The sequence below is a fragment of the Coregonus clupeaformis genome, chromosome 11 (genome assembly GCF_020615455.1).
Source record: "Coregonus clupeaformis isolate EN_2021a chromosome 11, ASM2061545v1, whole genome shotgun sequence".
In the NCBI taxonomy this organism is placed as follows: Eukaryota; Metazoa; Chordata; class Actinopteri; order Salmoniformes; family Salmonidae; genus Coregonus; species Coregonus clupeaformis.
Genome location: NC_059202.1, coordinates 11,415,587 through 11,435,934, shown reverse-complemented (window position 1 = coordinate 11,435,934; position 20,348 = coordinate 11,415,587). Strand labels below are relative to the sequence as shown.

General features: G+C 41.3%; 1 protein-coding gene across 1 annotated transcript in view; it reads right to left on the bottom strand.

Moving 5' to 3' along the window:
• The window catches only part of LOC121576403 (leucine-rich repeat-containing protein 4C), a 138,684-nt gene that overhangs the window by 34,627 nt on the left and 83,709 nt on the right, over positions 1-20,348 (bottom strand). Inside the window, exon 2 of the mRNA XM_041889508.2 lies at positions 13,388-13,460. The gene's annotated coding sequence lies outside the window, so the exon portion shown is untranslated. The remainder of the gene's footprint in view (positions 1-13,387; positions 13,461-20,348) is intronic.

Sequence of the window (20,348 nt, the reverse complement as noted above, 5' to 3'; positions counted from 1 at the left end):
TCCAATGCTTTCACCTCTATATATATATATATATCTATATAACTATTTTTTTATTTTTTATTATGCATATCCTATTTTCCATCATTATCAATTAATATGCGTAATAATGTTGGCAGTTCACGCATAGGATTCTAACATATAACCAGGATTGCCATTGTATTACATTTAATTCATTGACAAGCAATTATTATCCTAGCAAATAATTCCCGCGGTCCATCCCATACCCCCCCCCCCCAACATCCCCACCCCCCCCACAACAGATGCCAGACCAGCACACACGCACATACTCACATACTCCAACACACTCAACCCCCCTCCTCCACAATCCACCATAAAATCCGATACTCAACGGCTGTTATATCCCAGAGCCCAACTCGAGAAATAACTTGATCTACGAGTGCACATACAGTTAAAGCTGATTGAGAAAGCATGCAAATTGAGCAGAAATTGATAACAATGTGAGATTTGATTAATCTACTTAATCTATGTCAAGTCCTAGGTGATGGAGATCAGATCCACCCTCTTCACCTGAGACACAAACACTCTGATCCCCTGTTGTAACCATTTTCCCAAGCATCTCCATGCGGTCAGACCTTTGATTATTTTGTGCCACCTGGGCCACAATGATAAACCCCCTCTCTGATTGTCCGAGTGTGACCCCCTCCCCATGGGTTACTGCAGCCAGTGTTGCCAGCACTGCCACTACCTGGGTGGGCGTACCCCACCGGAATCCCCACCGGCTAGGTAAAAGGTCGTCAAGGTTCTCATTAGCAGCTTTGAGAATTTCCTTGTATATTATGCTCTCCCATCAGGGGGCTCTGGCTTTGTAGGACCAACCCTGCCAGGCAGGCTCAGAATCTTGAGGGGGCGGTGCTGCTCAAGTAGGTCTCTGACCGCATTTATTTCTCTGTTTAGGCTGCATATTCACAGCAGGTCCATAAAATAGATGGGAACTTCTCTTTGGTGTATGGGTCGCTCAGGTGGGTGTCCAGATTATAGGGTTAGGGATCTTTCCATCATGATAGGACAATGAATAATTAGATTAGATGTATACTATATTTAAAATTGTATATCCCTCATCTACACAAAATTGAAAGCTCTCTCTCTCACTACCCCTGTTCATAGACCCCCGGTCGGCTCTGGGATATGCAACCATTTCCCCTCTCACTCACTTAACGCCGTACCTTTTCAAACACAAAAATGCACACCACATGGTTGACTGCGGAAGAAATGGGCCGAGCGTGCAAACGCACCCGCATCCACATCTGCTGCAAGGGGGAAATTTGTGCTGTTCTTGCCATAATATCGACTTGGTCTTTTACCAAATAGGGCTATCTTCTGTATACCCCCTATTTTGTTGCCTTCAAATCTGGATTTTAAAGTTGTATCATTTGATTTACACAACATGCCTACCACTTTGAAGATGCAAAATATTTTTTGGGTGAAACAAACAAGAAATAAGACCAAAAACAACAGACAACTTGAGCGTGCATAACTATTCACCCTCCCAAAGTTAATGCTTTGTAGAGCCATCTTTTGCAGCAATTACAGCTGCAAGTCTCTTGGGGTATGTCTCTATAAGCTTGGCACATCTAGCCACTGGGATTTTTGCCCATTCTTCAAGGCAAATCTGCTCCAGCTCCTTCAAGTTGAATGGGTTCCGCTGATGTACAGCAATCTTTAAGTTATACCACAGATTCTCAATTGGATTGAGGTCTGGGCTTTGACTAGGCCATTCCAAGACATTTAAATGTTTCCCCTTAAACCACTCGAGTGTTGCTTTAGCAGTATGCTTAGGGTCATTGTCCTGCTGGAAGGTGAACCGCCTTCACAGTCTCAAATCTCTGAAAGACTGAAACAGGTTTCCCTCAAGAATATCCCTGTATTTAGCTCCATCCATCATTACTTCAATTCTAACCAGTTTCCCAGTCCCTGCCAATAAAAAACATCCCCACAGCATGATGCTGCCACCACCATAATTCGCTGTGGGGATGGTGTTCTCGGGGTAATGAGAGGTATTGGGTTTGCGCCAGACATAGCGTGTTCCTTGATGGCCAGAGTACCTTCTTCCATATGTTTGGGGAGTCTCCCACATGCCTTTTGGCGAACACCAAATGTGTTTGCTTATTTTTTTATGCAAGCAATGACTTTTTTTCTGGCCACTTTTCCATAAAGCCCAGCTCTGTGGAGTGTATGGCTTAAAGTGGTCCTATGGACAGCTATTCCAATCTCCGCTGTGGAGCTTTGCAGCTCCTTCAGGGTTGTCTTTGGTCTCTTTGTTGCCTCTCTGATTAATGCCCTCCATGCCTGGTCTGTGAGTTTTGGTGGGCGGCCCTCTCTTGGCAGGTTTGTTGTGGTGCCATATTCTTTCAATTTTTTTTATAATGATTTTAATGGTGCTCCGTGGGATGTTCAAAGTTTCTGATATTTTTTTATAACCCAACCCTGATCTGTACTTCTCCACAACTTTGTCCCTGACCTGTTTGGAGAGCTCCTTGGTCTTCATGGTGCCTCTTGCTTGGTGGTGCCCCTTGCTTAGTGGTGTTGCAGACTCTGGGGCCTTTCAGAACAGGTGTATATATACTGAGATCATGTGACAGATCATGTGACACTTAGAATGCACACAGGTGGATTTTATTTAACTAATTATGTGACTTCTGAAGGTAATTGGTTGCACCAGATCTTATTCAGGGGCTTCATAGCAAAGGGGGTGAATACATATGTATGCACCACTTTTCCGTTATTTATTTTGTAGATTTTTTTGAAACAAGTTATTTTTTTCATTTCACTTCACCAATTTGGACTATTTTGTGTATGTCCGTTACATGAAATCCAAATAAAAATCCATTTAAATTACAGGTTGTAATGCAACAAAATAGGAAAAACGCCAAGGGGGATGAATACTTTTGCAAGGCACTGTAATTTTGTTTGAATTATTATGTGGATTATAATAAATTAATATATTTGTAGGGGTTGATGCATTTTTCGTTAGTGTAAATCTGACCCGTGATATTGAGTTTGAAATGTAAAAGTTTACAGTACTTAAGCATTGAACACATTGCAAGTTTGCCCTTTTTTGGTCATTAGGCTACACTTTACAATAGGACTCAACTCTGACTGACTGCTTCATCTATAGGTAGTCTAAACTATGTCACAAATTGGGTGAGTTTTCACACCTAGCCAAGCTATTAGACTATCCTTTTGTAAATTAATGGAGGTGTAAATGTTTCAGTCAGTCTCTCTCCTGTTGCACTAGAGTCCTCCATCAGGCAAAAAAAAAATAGTTGCGGGTGGTCCCGGGTTGAGAGAGAACTTGGGTAAATACAATGGCACAATTACACTTCACATGTGGACTGAGGATTTTCGAAAAATAGGATACTTGTGCCTTAGAGCCCATTACATAAACAAAGAGTGGCTGTTATCCACCACGGAGTGGGACAGTGCAGCTCAAAACTGCAGATAATATAAGGCTAGCTATTGTGAAAGAATACTTGTGGATCTTGTTGATTTCCTCTATCGCTTCAACGGGCCTACTGCCCACCTGGCAATTGTGTGGTTCCAAAGGATAAAGTGTCACCTTCAGATGGATGTGTGGTTTCTGTGATGAGATGATTTGAAGGAGTCAGGTGCAGGAGGGTAAATCACAGAATAACAGGATTTATTCCGGAATACAGAGTTACGCAATAAAGCGTCAAAACAGTCCAGTGCGCAAAACAGGGGCACTGAAACCAAGAAGGCACACGGGGAAAATAACCCGGTGATACAAAATACAAGGAGCTCCACCGAGCTTCACTAATCTCACAATATACAATCACACACAAAGACAAGGGGGCAGAGGGAACACTTATACAGGTACTGATGAAGGGATATGAACCAGGTGTGTGTAATAAACAAGACAAAACAAATGGAATGATGAGATGAGGACTGGCAGTGGCTAGAAGGCTGGTGATGAACGCCAAAGCCTGCCCGAACAAGGAGAGGAGGCACCCTCGGAGGAAGTCGTGACAGTTTCAGAGAGAAGCCAGCTGTGAGGCTGCGACCAGGCCCGGTGGATGACATCCTTTTCCTGCACAGCAATTTGAAGAAATCCAGTGATGAATGGACTGTTTTTGAAGTTATTGTTTTAGTATATGTATTAGTTGTATTATATTAGAAGGCTCTTTAAAGCGATTTGAGTTGTCAATGTGCCGCATTGCATTGTGAAAAAAATAAATAAATCTGTTCTTAATTCATGGCAGGTTTCTTTTTAGCCAAATGTTGAATAGACATGCAGACAAATTATTTAATGCAGGAAAATAGGAATAATAGCCTACTGTCTGTAGTCATAAAAACAATTAGGTTAAATACATTGATATTATTTTGTTGGGTAACGGATCGGCTCTCGGAACTCATTAAGAGGCGGCTTCTATCTTCAATATCATCCTTCATTCAGAAGGTTAAACCCATATGTCTTAGGCCTGCAGTAAATTAGATGAGATGACAATTTTCATTAGGTTATAATAATCCATGCCTTCTGGGAATGTTATAAAGTCCAAAAGTTATGGGTGGAGTTCGAAATTTGGCTGTCAGAAGTATTACAATAGAAATGAACTTTTAATCCGTCTTTCTGCATATTTCAAGACATGGCATATAAGGGTGCAGTGAGATGGGTTGGACGATACTTTTCTCTTCAATCATCTTGAAAAAATGTATATTTAAAAACTGAAAATCAACCAATGTCAGCCTTCAAATGCTTTACTATCCAAATATTGAAAGTGCATGTGGGCGATGGAGAGAAACAAAATGGTGCAGTTTGAGGCCATGTGGCAGAGCGTGATGTGGGTGCTGGAGATGGGGCTGTGAGCAGGTGGGTCTGGGCAGGTGTGATGTAGTTGTCCTTTGTATGTGTATGTTTTATATTGTCTAAAAATATAAAATAAAATCTTACAAAAAAAATTAATACGGTAAAATGACAAGCTTGCAACACGCATCTGATTATTCATTATGAATAGGATTTATGTGATTTATTTTGTTTACATTCTTCATTGTAACCACAATGTCACAAATAATTTAACACAAACAACATGAGCAAATTAACTTGGTGAAAACATTTCTTTATTAAAGACTATCAGAAAGAATGTTGATACTTATTTATTTTGATCCAAAGCCATGAATGAGTAAGTCACTCAGCTTTATGCTGACAAATAGTCCTGTGTTACTCAGTTGGTAGAGCATGGCGTTTGCAACGCCAGGGTTGTGGGTTCGATTCCCACGGGGTGCCAGTATGAAAAATGTATGCACTCACTAACTGTAAGTCGCTCTGGATAAGAGCGTCTGCTAAATGACTAAAATGTAAATATAGCTTTATGCTGCGAAATAGCTTACTAAATAGGCCAAGCCTAAACAAATATATTAAATTGCCTAAATAAACTAGCACATTTCATAAATAAATGAAGTAGCTCAGGTCTTGAAAATATGGGCAACCTTTTCCCCTCGCTGGACTCTCTTTCATTCAGTTTCTTCTTCACATCAGCAAAAAAGGACTCTATGCTTCAGAAACTCACTTTACATAGAGGGGCTATCACTCTTTCTCACTGTGGTAAATAAAGCCAGTTTGTTATTTAGAATTATTTCTGTCTATTTTTAGAGGGAGAGAAACCAAAAGCCCACCGTGCCTATTTTTCGAAAATCGTCAGTCCACATGTCAAGTGTAATTGCGGCATTGTATTTACCCAAATTCTCTCTCAACTCCGGGACCACCCGCCAGCTATTTTTTGTTGTTGCCTGATGCAGGACTCTAGTGCCAGAGAAGAGAGCCTCTTGGACTGAAACATTCACACCTCCATTCATTTACAAAAATATAGTCAATTTGTGCCAGAGTTCAGACTACCGATAGATCAGCGTTCTAACCCCTTGTGATAGTCTGGTGCAATGACAAAATGACGCAATTTACCACAATCTGCCACCATCTACCACAAATGGTCGCAGCATAAGCTCGAAACTTTTAATTGAGGAACCACTGTATTGACTCAAGACATTTCAGCTTTTCATTTGTAATTAATTTACAAAAGGTCGCAGGTCTGTGGAGATCTTCAAAATATAAATAACTGTGCAGAATCTCAAACAGCATTGATCACTTGGACTACAGTGCCTTCAGAAAGTATTCACACCAGGCAAGATACAAAATGGATAAGGCCAAATCCCAACATTACGCTGTTAATGACAACTTACATCAGCCTCGTAAACTGTGGAACATTGGCTCAAAAACTCCCCATAAGGCAAAATGCTGTAGTATTGGCCTGGATATTAATGATGTTTTATGCTATGACCAGGCAAAGGATGCAAATTATTTTAACATATGTTTTATCATCTCTGGTTAAGAAGTTACCGACCTGCTCTGGACACTATGACCAGTCTTTAATTAAGAACTTTTACCATAGCAAAGGTATCACCAATTTTTTGTTTCAGCTGTGCATGGTAACAGAGGACAAAGTTTCCAATCTACTATGCTTAATGAGCACAAACAAAGCAACTGGGCTAGATAACCTTTGTGCAAGATTCATAAAGGATAGTGCTTGTGTCATTGCTAAAATTATAATGCATATTGTAAACCTTTCTATTAGTAGTGGTACATTTCCCAATTATCTCAAAACAGCCCGGGTGGTTCTGCTCCACAAGAACAGCAGTAAAACAAATGTAGGAAACTACAGGCTTGTGTCGATCCTCAGCACCTTATCCAAAGTTGTTGAGAGATTCGTTTTTAATCAACTTGAGGGATACCTTCTCGAGCACAAACTTCTTTATGAACTCCAATCTGGCTTTAGAATAGCTCATTCCACTGATACTTACCTTATCCACAATTTTGACCACATCAAGCAGGAAAGTGAGAAGGGGAACTACACAGGTATGGTCATGTTAGACTTGCAGAAAGCTTTTGACACTGTGATATTCTCCTGATGAAACCGAAATGCATGGGTCTAAATGATGTAGCAGTGAATTGGTTTAGGTCTTATCTGACCAACAGAACACAAGTATGTAATGTTGGTGATGTTCTGTCAGAGGCCAAAGAAATATCCTGTGGAGTTCTGCAGGGATACATTTTATGGCCTTTCTTATTTCTTATATACGTTAATGATATGCCAGATACAGTAAAGTGCAAACTCCTGCTTTATGCTGATGACTCAGCCATACTGGTATCAGGGAAGGATACAGTTTACATAGAGGAGACCCTGAATAAGGAATTGCATTTTGTTAGAGATTGGTTGACTGACAATAAATTGTCGCTACATTTGGGAAAAAACGAATCGATTATGTTTGGAACAAAGCGTAGATTGCTTAGGGCTGACAAGATAAAGGTAAACTGTGCAGGCAAGGAGATTGTATCTAAAACAAGTGTAACTTATCTTGGTGTGTCCCTAGATCAATCCCTTTCTGGAGACCTGATTGCTGCTAAAATTATTTCTAAAATGGTGAACAAATATACATGTTCATATCATAACACTAGATATTTTAACATCAAAGTTAAGAAACTGCTTGTCTCAACCTTGATTCAGTGTCATTTTGATTATGCCTGCTCTGCTTGGTATAGTGGGCTATCAAAAAAGCTGAAGAATGCAGGTTATGCAAAATAATGTAGGTTATGCAAAATAATCAGGTATATGCTGAATGTCCCCCCCTGGACCCACATAGGGGTACAGGAGTTCCGGGAGGTGGGCTCGTTGCCTTTGGAGTCCAGAGCAGACCAACTTAAACTTAATCATATGTTTGACATCTTAAATGATCGTGCCCCAGGTTATATGAAAAACCACATTGATATGGTCTATAACCAACACAGTTACAATACCAGAGCTAGTGTTATGTCTTGCAAAATCCCAAGAGTAAACAGTACAGTGAGGAGCACATTTTTCTATACAGACATTTGTCTATTGAATAGCCTCCCCTTGGAGATCAAGCAAAGAAAAAGTAGAAATGGCTTTAAAAAGCAGGCAAAGGTTTTCATTTGGACAAGGTTGTCTAAGTAAGATAAATCACTCCACTGCCCCTTGTGCCCCCTACTGCTGGTCAGGTGTATTTATTTGAATGATAGGTATGATGTGCAATGAATAGATTGTTTTAATGTGAAATTAATATGGTTGATTTTTAAGGTTAAGGAAAGTGCAGTGAATAGTGTCACTTTTTAGGATGTCAATATAAATGAATGTATTTATGGTTGTTTGTAAATTTTGTCTTTTCTTTTAATCATTATATGTGTTATTGTTTTACCATCGAGGACCACTTTGGAAACAAGCGTTTTTATTAATACTTTCAAGTGAAATCCTCTGGGTCCACATTGTACATTTTGTTGTATGTGTCTGTTACCCAAAATAAATTCAAATAAATTCAACCCCTTGACTTTTTCCATATTTTGTTGTGTTGGAGCCTGAATTTACAATGGGTTACATTTAAATATTGTGTCAGAAGCCTACACACAATACCCCATAATGTCAAAGTGGAATTATGTTTTTAGAAATGTTTACAAATTAATAAAAAATGAAAAGCTGAAATGTCTTGAGTCAATAAGTATTCAACCACTTTGTTATGGCAAGCCTAAAAATGTTCAGGAGTGAAAATATGCTTAACAAGTCACATAATAAGTTGCATGAACTCACTCTGTGTGCAATAATAGTGTTTAACATGATTTTTGAAAGACTGCCCCATCTCCGTTCCCCACACATACAATAATCTGTAAGGTCCCTCAGTTGAGCAGTGAATTTCAAACACAGATTCAACCACAAAGACCAGGGAGGTTTTCCAATGCCTAACAAAGAAGGGCACCTATTGGTAAATGGGTAAAGAAAAAGTAGACATTAAATATCCCTTTGAGCAGGGTGAAGTTATAAATTACACTTTGGATTGTGTATGAATACACCCAGTCACTAGAAAGATGTAGGCGTCCTTCCTAACTCAGTTGCCAGAGAGGAAGGAAACCGCTCAGGGATTTCACCATGAGGACAATGGTGACTTTAAAACAGTTACAGAGTTTAATGGCTGTGATAGGAGAAAACTGAGGATGGATCAACAACATTGTAGTTACTCCACAATACTAACCTAAATGACAGAGTGAAAAGAAGGAAGCTTGTACAGAATACAAATATTCCAAAACATGCATCCTGTTTGCAGTAAGGCACTAAAGTAAAATTGCAAAAGAATTGGCAAAGAAATGCACTTCATGTCCAGAATACAAAGCGTTATATTTGGGGCAAATCCAACACAACACATCACTGAGTACCACTCTTCATATTTTTAAGCATGGTGGTGGCTGCATCATGTTATGGGTATGCTTGACTAGGGAGTTTTTAGGATACAAATAAATGCAATAGAGCTAAGCACAGGCAAAATCCTAGAGGAAAACCTGGTTCAGTCTGCTTTCCAACAGACACTGGGAGATTAATTCACCTTTCAGCAGGACAGTAACCTAAAACACAAGGCCAAATATACACTGGAGTTGCTTACCAAGACAACATCGAATGTTCCTGAGTGGCTTGGTTACAGTTTTCACTTAAAATCGGCTTGAAAATATGTGGCAAGACTTGAAAATGACTGTCTAGCAATGATCAACAACCAACTTGACAGAACTTATATTATATAAATATTTAAAAGGAATAAGGTGCAAATATTTCACAATCTAGGTGTGCAAAGCTCTTAGAGACTAACTCAGAAAGACTCACAGCTGTAATGGCTGCCAAATGTGATTCTAACATGTATTGACTCAAGGGTGTGAATACCTAAGTAAATTACCGTGCATTCGGAAAGTATTCAGACCCCTTGACTTTTTCCATGTTTTGTTAAATTACAGCCTTATTCTAAAATTGATTAAATAAATGCAAATCCTCTGCAATCTACACACAATACCCCATAATGACAAAGTGAAAACATGTTTTTAGAAATTGTTGCTAAAAAACCTTATTTACATAAGTATTCAGACCCTTTCCTATGAGACGCGAAATTGAGCTCAAGTGCATCCTGTTTCCACTGATCATCCTTGAGATGTTTCTACAACTTGATTGGAGTCCACCTGTGGTAAATTCAATTGATTGGAAATTACTTGGAAAGGCACACACCTGTCTATATAAGGTCCCACAGTTGACAGTGCATGTCAGAGCGAAAACCAAGCCATGAAGCCGAAGGAATTTTCCGTAGAGCTCCGAGACAGGACTGTGCTGAGGCACAGATCTGGGGAAGGGTACCAAAAAACTTCTGCAGCACTGAAGGTCCCCAAGAACACAGTGGCCTCCATCATTCTGAAATGGAAGAAGTTTGGAACCACCAAGACTCTTCCTAGAGCTGGCCATCCGGCCAAACTGAGCAATCGGGGGAGAAGGACCTTGGTCAGAGAGGTGATCAATAACCTGATGGTCACTCTGACAGAGCTCTAGAGTTCCTCTGTGGAGATAGGAGAACCTTCCAGAAGGACAACCATGTCTGCAGCACTCCACCAATTAGGACTTTATGGTAGAGCGCCAGACGGAAGCCACTCCTCAGTAAAAGGCACATGACAGCCCACTTTGAGTATGCCAAAAGGCACCTAAAGTCTCTCAGACCATGAGAAACAAGATTCTCTGGTCTGATGAAACCAATATTGAACTCTTTGGCCTGAACGCCAAGCGTCATGTCTAGAGGAAACCTTGCACCATCGCTACGGTGAAGCATGGTGATAGAAGCATCATGCTGTGGGGATGTTTTTCAGAGGCAGGGACTGGGAGACTAGTCAGGATTGAGGCAAAGATGAACAGAGCAAAGTACAGAGAGATCCTTGATGAAAACCTGCTCCAGAGCGCTCAGGATCTCAGACTGGGGCAAAGATTCACCTTCCAACAGGACAACAACCCTAAGCACACAGCCAAGACAACGCAGGAGTGGGTTCGTGAACATTCTCTGAATGTCCTTGAGAAGCCCAGCCAGAGCCCGATCGAACATCTCTGGAGAGACCTGAAAATAGCTGTTCAGCAACACTCCCCATCCAACCTGACAGGGCTTGAGAGGATCTGCAGAGAAGAATGGGAGAAACTCCCCAAATACAGGTGTGCCAAGCTTGTAGCGTCATACCCAATAAGACTCAAGGTTGTAATTGCTGCCAAAGGTGCTTCAAGAAAGTACTGAGTAAAGGGTCTGAATAATTATGTAAATGTCATATTTCAGTTTTTGCAAAAATCACACAGTTGATATTTATCGGTATAAATCAATCTCCCTACACATTTCATTTTACAATCAATGTCCAAAGAGTTTCGGTCTAAATCAATATCCCTATACATTGAATTTCACAATCAATGTCCAAAGATCTCTATCACATAGGCAAGGAAGAAAGCCCCAGTTGTGTGTCCTGTGTGCATCCTGTGTGTGTGTGTGTGTGTGTGGATTAGCATGGTACAGTAACAACTACATGCATTTCTGTTTCAGCATATAAACCAGAGTTATTTTTTCATGGTTGTTTTCATCTTGAAGTGTCCGTTAGTGAACTTAATGACTCATGCTGAATGAGCTACAACACACCTTCAGAGGAGTGGAGGAAGACAAAAAGAGATCCAGAGATGCAGTACAGTTAACTGAGCAATCCAGACACCAAGCCTGTGGCCCTGTGGGGATGAAGAAGTGTCATTCCCACGATAGAGTGCCTTTATTAAGTTAATAACAACTAATTGGGCTCCAGGTGCTCTCTCATGCCCTGTGCCCCGTTCAGTATGCACCGGTGCTATTGTTTGTGTTCTGCCAGGTTTACCTTTCAAACGCGCTGGGGGACATTTAAGCAATGACACTGATGTTTGTTATTGCGCTACAGCTGAGCTCCTTTTGGTTCTGCTTTTAGCCAATCAGTAACACACAAGAGGAGCACACAGATACACATATATTGAAACACACACACACACACTCACACGCACACTTCAACTACAAAAAAACTAACAAAAGACAAGGGGGATCAGAAATGATGCAAGTAATGTTAATAATCTGTCTGCTAGTTTCATAGCTGATCAATCAACCCAGACAACCAATCCAAATAACATGCTAATTAGCTTCAATCCATCAGGATCTGGTGTACAAATGAGAATTGTCTGAGGGTGGTGCCAAAAAAGCTAATTTGAGCCTCTGAGAGGATGTGTACTAAGTCTTACTTGTCTCGTTTAATAAAGTGAGCTTAATCAACATGCTGTTTGAGTCAACAACACATCAAGAAGGCTAAAACAACTTCCCACCAAGCACAGTCGTCAGTTCAACGTCTAGTTTTGATTTACATTTTGGTAGTTGTCAACTAATGTGAATTCAATGTGAAACCCCCCAAAAAATACACCTTGTCATTGGATTTAGGTAAAAAGTTGGGTGAAAAAAAGACACAATTACCTTACGTTGATTACTTTTTGCAAATCCAATCAATTATCACATATTATTTTGTTGTTGAAATGACATGGAAACAACGTTGATTAAACCAGTTTTTGCCCAGTGGGTTGGGATGGGAAGCATTCACCCTTCAATGTCGCAATCTGTTATTTATATAATGACTTCCTCCTGCGGTCTGGAGGAAAAGACCACATATTGCAGAAGAAAACATACATCTATTAAACCAACTCGTTATCTTTTTAATCAGCTGACCTGAGCTGTGTCCCAGGGGACTGCAGAGTTGGGGTGAGTCTGGAACACTTGTTAGCTATTATTCATCTGTCTAACACAGCAGCACCATTACAGAGGGGACAACACAGACAATGAAGAAACATGTATTGCTATCAAGTATTGCTATCAAAGAGCTAAGGAGAGTTACTTATCAAGTGGCTAACTATAGACAACATTAACCTGCTTAGTAAACATAAGTAGAATACTGGAACATGATACTAGTTTTTTCTGCTTTAAGAGATGTTACATAATCATACTTCCACAATGAGTAACTAATTAGAGGACATTTGGTGTTACTGTATGCTTTGGTGGGAAGATTTTTGGAACTAAGATATCCATTTCATTGTGATAGGATGCCACTACACTCCTAGAAAAAGGGTTCCAAAAGAGTTATGCAGCTGTCTCCATAGGATAACCCTTTTTGGTTCCAGGTAGAACCCTTTGTGGAAAGGGTTATACATGGAAACCAACAGAGTTCTACCTAGAACCAAAAGGGATTCTTCAAACGGTTCTCCTATGGGGACAGTCAAATAACCCTTTTTGGTTCTAGATAGCACCTTCTTTTCTAAGAGTGTACTTGGCAAAGACCATCCCAAAACCCATCATAGTTTCTAAGCCATACCATTGAACATGCCATGGCAATGAAGGAATATCCCTGTAACTCAAACTCCCCTCCTCATCATATATAGCAGAATCAGGCCCTGAGGATCAGGATGATCAAGCATCAGCCTGTAGCCCTGGTTGTCCTTTTCTCTCGTTTTGCTCTCACCTGCCAACTCATTCGCAGTCCCTCTGGTTTCTCCACATCCTCACGTTTGCTCGTTTTCGGCAGCTGGCTCACCCTGAAAAGAGAAGAGAGGAAAAAATTACTCAATATAAATACTTAAAGAAAATAAAAAAAGAATGGCTGTGTTTACAATGACAAGCTGCTTGGATGACACTCAGTTACGTGGTCTCCTCACTTGGCAACGGCGGCTAGCGGAGGGCATTGGTATCGCAGCGAGGGTGCCAAGGTCTTTGTTGAAGCGGGGTGAGTGTAGTACCGCCAAAGCAAGGGCTTAGCGAATGCAAATGTTCTACCAGATAGGCATGGAATCGCAGCGACTCATATTAGTACATCCCACTCCAGCTATAGACCTTTAAATTAAAAATACATTACCGACACGTAACACTGGCTAGGCCTATATCGAGTATGGCTGCAGACCATGTTGGCAGACTGATCCGGTTTTCATCAAAATCATGCTCTTGTACTTTGGGGTCAAGTAAGGGCTGGGTGTGTCAATGTGTAGCTCATACATGCATAATCTATGAGCAGAATTAGTCTTACTTAGCCACAAAATCATTGGTTTGAAAGCAACAATTTTTCTGGAATCTATGCTGCGCCATTTAACCTACATTTTCCCCCATTTGGGCCAGCCCCCTAGCAATTTGAGTTCTAGTCAATGAGCTTCAGACCCTCGGCATTTGAGTGACAGCTAGCAAGATGCACAAACAGCAGAACGAGAGAAAGAGCAATGATGTGGTGCACATATCTGCAAAAGTATGATGTGGTATGCAATTTTTGGGAACACTTTTGGCTCGTGAGCGCTACTTTCAGAACTACTGGCAAAATAGTATACAAAACTACCGGAGAATCTCTTTAACACTAGAAAAGCCAGGCCTCACCTCCCGAGTGGCGCAGCGGTCTAAGGCACTGCATCATAGTGTTGCGGCGTCACTACAGCCTGGGGTTCGATCGGGTATTAAGAAGCGCGGTTTGGCGGGTCATGTTTCGGAGGACCCATGACTCAACCTTCGTCTTTCCCGAGCCCGTTGAGGAGTTGCAGCGATGAGAAAATATCGTAATCACGAAATTGGGGAGAAAAAGGGGGGTAAAAATTAAATAAATAATAATAAATAAAAAAACAGGCCAGGCCTCGTTTAAGTCATTTTGACTTAAACATTCTAACAGTCTAATAGATACATTTCATTATGCTATAAGAACAATTATATTTTGGTTGGGTTTATAAAGGTCTTGGGTAACATCAGCATATGAGAAAAAATATATAATCTAAGAACACAATAGCATTAAATTAGTTTATGTCACTGTAGGCTATCTGTTGCAGCATTCTCACGTGTGGAGCATGGAACAATGGTTATTCTTGGAAGTGCTTGACTTGGGCAGGAGCTCACCGGAGCTGAGTACCGGCACCTCAAAATGTTCTACTGCTTGAGCTCCTGCACGTCTTATAGAATATAGGCTCAAAAGTATTGTGGAGCTCCTGCTCCTAAATGTAAACAATACCGATACCCAAAATGAGTCCCGGCACCTTTTCAGCCCAAGTCAAGCACTGATTCTTGGAAAAAGTCATCTTCTGAAATAGAGCTCATCTCTAAAATTTTGAGTTACTTGGCAATGGTAAGGGTTTTGGAACCTCACAATCGGATCTTTCTGATACTATACTGAACAAAAATGTAAATGCAACATGTAAAGTGCTGGTCCCATGTTTCATTAGCTGAAATAAAAGATCCCAGAAATGTTCCATATGCACAAAAACATTCTCTAAAAATGTTGTGCACACATTTGTTTACATCCCTGTTAGTGAGCATTTCTCCTTTACCAAGATAATCCATCCATCTGACAGGTGTGACATATCAACAGCATGATCATTACACAGGTGCACCTTGTGCTGGGGACAATAAAAGGCCACTCTAAAATGTGCAGTTTTGTCACATAACACAATGCCACAGATGTCTCAAGTTTTGATGGAGTGTGCAATTTGCATGCTGATGGCAGGAATGTCCACCAGACCTGTTGCCAGAGAATTTAATGTTGATTTCTCTACCATGAGCTGGCTCCAACGTTGTTTTCAAAAATGTGGCAGTACGTCCAACCTGCCTCACAACTGCAGACCCTGTGTAACCCCGCCAGCCCAGGACCTCCACGTCCGGCTTCTTCACCTGCAGGATCGTCTGAGACCAGCCACCTGGGCAGCTGATGAAACTGAATATTTATGTCTGTAATAAAGCACTTTTGTGGGTAAAAATTCCTTCTGATTGGCTGGGCCTGGCTCCCCAGTGAGTGGGCCTGGCTGCCAAGTGGATGGGCCTGGCTCCCAAGTGGATGGGCCTATGCCCTTCCAGGCCCACCCATGGCTGTGCCCCTGCCCAGTCATGTGAAATCCATAGATTATGGTCTAATTTATTTCAATTGACTGATTTCCTTATATGAACTGTAACTCAGTAAAATTGTTGCATGTTGCGTTTATATTTTTGTTCAGTATATATACAGGAATCAAAATGTCTTACCTGCATGTGACTCTGTAGGAGGATTAGAAAAAGTCACTTTTTGGTTTGGCGCTCCGGCGAAAACAATTACACGTCCTCTTAAAACTGCATATGACAGAAATTCTGTTTCTGATATCAAAATTCTTACAACATACGTGTATTAAATATACTTATTTAGTAAAAGTCAAGGACGGAGGGGGGCATGACTTTAAAAATGGCAGAGATATTTGCATTTTTTTATTCATATTGAGTCAAAAATGATTAACTCGGCTCATGTAGTGTTAAACAAGTGGAAAATATAAGAATCTTATCCAACCACCTGACAAAAATAATTAATACACTATATATACAAAAGTATGTGGACACCCCTTCAAATTAGTGGATTCGGCTATTTCAGCCACGCCCGTTCCTGACAGGTGTATAAAATCGAGCACACATACATGCAATCTCCATAGACAAACATTGGCAGTAGAATGGCCTTACTGAAGAGCTCAGTCACTTTCAACGTGGCAACGTCATAGGATGCCACCTTTCCAACAAGTCAGTTCATCAAATTTCTGCCCTGCTAGAGCTGCCCCGGTCAACTGCAAATGCTGTTATTGTGAAGTGGAAACGTCTAGGAGCAACAACGGCACAGCCGCGAAGTGGTAGGCCACACAAACTCACAGAACGGGACCGCCGAGTGCTGAAGCTGAGTGCAAAAAATCGTCTGTCCTCGGTTGCAACACTCACTACCGAGTTCAAACTGCCTCTGGAAGCAACGTCAGCACAAGAACTGCTCATTGGGAGCTTCATGAAATGAGTTTCCATGGCCGAACAGCCGCACACAAGCCTAAGATCACCATGCGCAATGCCAAGCGTTGAGTGGTGTAAAGCTTGCCGCCATTGGACCATGGACCAGTGGAAAGATGAATCACGCTTCACCATCTGGCAGACTGACGGACTAATCTGGGCTTGGCGGATGCCAGGAGAACGCTACCTGCCCCAATGCATAGTGTCAAATGTAAAGTTTGGCGGAGGACGGAAAATGGTCAGGGGCTGTTTTTCATGGTTCAGGCCCCTTAATTCCAGTGAAGGGAAATCTCAACAGTACAGCATACAATGACATTCTAGACTATTCTGTGCTTCCAACTTTGTGGCAACAGATTGGGGAAGGCCCTTTCCTGTTTCAGCATGACAGTGCCCCCGTGCACAAAGTGTGGTCCATACAGAAATGGTTTGTCGAGATCAGTGTAGAATAATTTGACTGTCCTGCACAGAGCCCTAACCTCAACCCCATCGGGATGAATTGGAACGCCGACTGCAAACCAGGCCTAATCGTCCAACATCAGTGCCCGACCTTACTAATAATCTTGTTGCTGAATGGAAGCTAGTCCCCGCAGCAATGTCCCAACATCTAGTGGAAAGCCTTCCCAGAATAGTGGAGGTTGTTAGAGCAGCAAAGGGGGGACCAACTACATATTAATGCCCATGATTTTGGAATGAGATGTTCGACGAGCAGGTGTCCACATACTTTTGGTCATGTAGAATACATTTACATTTTTTTACATTTTACTCATTTAGCAGACACTCTTATCTTGAGCGACTTACAGTTAGTGAGTGCATATATATATATTTTTTTTTTCATACTGGCCCCCCGTGGGAATCAAACCCACAACCCTGGCGTTGCAAGCGCCATGCTCTACCAACTGAGCTACACAGGAATACCCCTCCAAACCCCTTCCTTCTCCCAAAATCTCTCTACATTCCTGGTTCTCCTGCCCCCTCCCTCCTCCTCCTCCTCCTCTCCCTCTCCTCTCTGCTTAGGCAGGTTTCCGTGCTTTTCAGGAACGAAGCTTTACAAAACTGCTTAACTGGGGGAGTGACCGTCCAGCTGGACCAAAAAGCAGGCTTTCTACTCAGTGGGGGGTGGGCTGCTTCACATACCCCAGGGACAGGGGACATTCACAACCAACCACACACAGAGAGAGGAGAGGAAAGAGGATCCGCCCGCTGAATAAATTATAGAGGGGAAAAAAACACAGATAAAGCTCTCTATCTGTCCACCTCTCCATCCATTAGTGCTAAGGGGTGAGTGTAAATAAGGGAGTATTTGATCCTCTGGAATATAAAAGCGGCACCCTTTCCTGACCCCTGTCTTTGTTTTCAGACTGGGGGGTCCGTAGACCCGGGCTGTATCTCAATAGTCTACAGTGGCTTCCTCTCCTAGTCTTCTCACTATCATCTGCACTGTTCTGTTCTGAAAACACAGAACAGATGTCAGCAATATGGTTGACCTCTACCAGGCACTTGCACTCACCTGTCCAGATCCTTCACCACAGAGCAGATGAAGGCAAGGAGACCACTGTAGACTATTGAGATGGAGCCCTGGTCAGGGTTTTCGCTCATTCTTCCTATCTCCTCCATGCTGCACGGCCCAGTGAGCTCTGTTTCACATTACTGTTGCATTATATGCAGGGCCTGCCAGCTAATGGCTGTAAGACCTTGGGTAAACATATCCCAGAGCACAGTGTCTCGTGTGTGTATGTGTGTGAGTGTGTGTTTGTGTGTGTCTTTGTCTGTGTGAGCGTGTGTGTATGAGTGTGTGTTTGAGAGAGAGAGAGAGAATATTTGTGCTAGTGTGTACAACAAAGAACTCAATACATAATACACTCCCTGAGGGCCCAATCCAGTGCATCTCTCCATCTCTCCCTCTCTCTCTGGAGCTAGCTGACGCTACAAAGCTAATACTCAACTAAGAGTGACTAATTATGCACACAAAGAAGATGATGGATATGGGCATTGCCACGCTAATCATCAACATCGCCATCATCATCAACAACTATATCTCTATAACACACACACACACACACACACACACACACCTCCTACTTTGACAAAACACTGCATAATTTTGGGTATTTGGTATTTTATTAGGATCCCCATTAGCTTTTGCGAAAGCCTCAGCTACTCTTCCTGGGTCACACAGAACATGAAACATGACATAATACAGAACATTAATAGACAAACAGGTCAGGGACAGAACTACATACATTTAAAAATGGCACAGATAGCCTACATATCAACACATACACACAACATATCTAAGTAAAATAGGGGAGAGTCGTTGTGCCGTGAGTTGTTGCTTTATAACACTAGTCACTTTAATAATGTTGGCATATCTTGCACTACTCATCTCATATGTATACACTGTATTCTACTCTATTCTATAATACTCTACTGTATCTTAGTCCATGCTGCTCTGTCATTGCTTGTCCATATATGTATATATTCCAAAATTCCATTCCTTACTAGATTTGTGTGTATTGGGTATATGTTGTGAAATTGTTAGATATTACTTGTTAGATATTACTGCACTGTTGGAGCTAGAAGCACAACCATTTCACTACACCCGCAATAACATCTGCTAAACAAGTGTATGTGACCAATTTGATTTGATTTGATTTGATATATAAAAAATCAACCAGGTTTGCTGTTCATTTGATCAATATGAGATGGAAGGGCGTTCCATGAAGTAATGGCTCTATATAATACTGTACGCTTTCTTGAATTTGTTCTGGATTTGGGGACTATGAAAAGACCCCTGGTGGCATTTCTGGTGGGGTAAATGTGTGTGTCAGAGCTGTGTGTAACTAAATGTGTGTGTCAGAGCTGTGTGTAACCTATGCAAACAATTTGGAATTTTCAACACAATGTTTCTATAAAAAGAAGAAGTGATGCAGTCAGTCTCTCCTCAACTCTTATCCAAGAGAGACTGACATGCATAGCATTTATAGTAGCCCTCTGATTACAATGAAGAACAAGACGTGCCACTCTTCTGGGTCAGCTGCAGCTTAACTAGGTCTTTTTTTTAGCAGCACTTGACAACATGGCTGGACAATAATCAAGATAAGACCAAACTAGAGCCTGCAGGACTTGCTTTGTGGAGTGTGGTGTCAAAAAAGCAGAACATCTCTTTATTATGGACATACTGTACCTCTCCCCATTTTTACAACCATTGAATCTATACATTTTGACCATGACAGTTTACAATCTAAGGTAACACCAAGAAATGTAGTCTCCTCAACTTGTTCAACAGCCACACCATTCATTACCATATTCAGCTGAGGTCTAGAGCATAGGGAATGATTTGTACCAAATACAATGGTCTTAGTTTTAGAGATGTTCAGGACCAGTTTATTACTGCCCACCCATTCCGAAATTGACTGCAACTCCTTGTTAAGAGTTTCAGGGACCTCGTTAGCTGTGGTTGCTGACACGTACAGTGCATTCTGAAGTTATTCAGAGCCTTTACTTTTTCCACATTTTGTGGTGTTACAGCCTTATTCTAAAATGGATTAAATAGTTTTTTCCCCCCTTATTAATCTAAACAAAATACCCCATAATGACAAAGCAAAAACATGTTTTTTTTTTTTTGCAAATTGGATGGTGCCAGGTTTCCTCCAGATGTGACGTTTGGCATT